We start from the raw sequence: 2001 nt of genomic DNA on the forward strand, positions 1-2001 counted from the left end.
GATGCAGGGCAGTCAGGAGCAAGTGTTGACATCTGGTCCAGACTGATGGAGCTGCCAACACTTACTGATATGTCTGCTGTCACTGCATATGATTCTGTCACCATTGAAGAATGGTGGGAGATTATATGGGTGACAGCATCCAAGTAGGCATGTCAAACTGTCAGTATGTATACTGACAGGAAAAAGGATCAGCATAGGAGGTTACTTCCACAAAATGTGGAGAAGATGATGTTCATCAAAATGAATTATAAATTCCTTCAGGAAGACCTTTATAAGCAACTGCCCCCAGAAGGTACACAGGGACCTGTGATGGTGGATTCCAGGAATCGGAGGATGAGGATGACATCTTGCCTCTGTAGAGCCAGTTTTTTCAAGGAGAGATTAGTTGCTTCTTTTTTGGTGGCGGGAATAATTGTTTCTTTTTTTGTGGGGGCCCAGACAAAGCAATCATTTCAGCCACAGTCGTGTGGCAGACCCTGTTGTTGAAATGATTGGTTTGTTAAAGTGTGCATGTCCTGTTTATACAACATAAGGGTGGGTGAGAGGGCCTAAGGACAATTCCATCTTGCACCTTTTTTTATTTCTTTGCATTATATGGTCTTTGGGGCCTAGTTTTTAAAACTGCCATCCTGTCTGCCACTGCAGTGCCACTCCTAGATGGGCTAGGTGTTTGTGCTGCCCACTTGTGTCGCTTAACTTAGTCATCCAGTTACCTCGGTGCAACCTTTTGAGGTGTTCAGAAAAGACTGGAATTAAATGGAAATGAATGTTATTGAGGTTAATAATACAGTAGGATCAAGATTACCCCCAAATTCTGTGGTTTTAGCAGTTTTTATGTTTTTTTTTCATATCCAAAACCAAATCCAAAAGGGTGGTTTTGGCAAAATCAATCCAGATCCAAAACACGAGAGGGGTTTAGATCCAAATTCAAAACACAAAACCCCAAAAATGTCCACCGCACATCCCTAGTTTAAATATACAACATAAGGGTGAGTGTGAGGACAATTCCATTGTGCACATCTTTTTTTTGCATTATGTGCTGTTTGCATAGTTTGCATAGATTATTAAACTGCCATCCTGTCTGCTACTACAGTGCCACTCCTAGATGTGCCCTGTTCGAAGTTGAAATGGCACGTGTTTGTGCAGCCCACTTGTGACATTTTGGGCTAAACTGGATGAAATCAATATTGTGAGCTGTGAGCAGGGCCGGTTAAGGGGCTTTTTGCAACCCGGGCGGCAATAGGGGCGTGGCTTCATACAGGGGGCGTGGTCAGTTACGCCCCCTGTACAGTAGAAGCGCCGCTGAAATAATGTGTGGTGCGTGATGACGTCATTGCGCACCGCACAGCAAAGGTCCTCTCCACGAAGGGAAACTAGACGCTACGCACCGCACATCATTACATTAAAGGTCCTCTCCACGAAGGGAAACTAGACGCCGATGTATGCAGCGACACCCACTACCTTTTTGTCTGTGTAGTACTGTGCCCAACGACTGATGACAATTAACTTACAGACATTTCACTCTACTGCTGCAGCTGTCTCAAATTAGTCTAGCCACCACCTAAGCTCCACTTCTGGCTGGTCACTGAGCTACTGTACCCAGGCCAGGATCTGGCTCTACTCTACTTACTAAGCTACTCCTCCATGTCCTGACTCCTTCCCAAACAGGCACAGAGGGAAGGCCAGCACTTAGTATACAATCCCACCCAGGTACGCCTCCAGCTTTCCCTTTCCCGGCAGCTGTTCCTTTGGGGACAGCTGTGTCACAGGTACACACTGCAGCTCCATCCCTTCAGAAAGCTGCCTCTGCACTTCCTAACAGGTCCCTCTTTTATCTCCTCTCCCCAATGTTTCTTACTCTGGCTGCAAGACCTTGGCCCTTATTCTGAGTTGATCTCTTGCTAGCTACTTTTTGCAGCCGTGCAAACACATAGTCGCCGCCCACGGTGGAGTGTATTTTCGCTTTTCAAGTATGCGATCGCATGTGCAGCTGAGTGGTAC

The sequence above is a fragment of the Pseudophryne corroboree genome, chromosome 4 (genome assembly GCF_028390025.1).
Source record: "Pseudophryne corroboree isolate aPseCor3 chromosome 4, aPseCor3.hap2, whole genome shotgun sequence".
Taxonomy (NCBI): Eukaryota; Metazoa; Chordata; class Amphibia; order Anura; family Myobatrachidae; genus Pseudophryne; species Pseudophryne corroboree.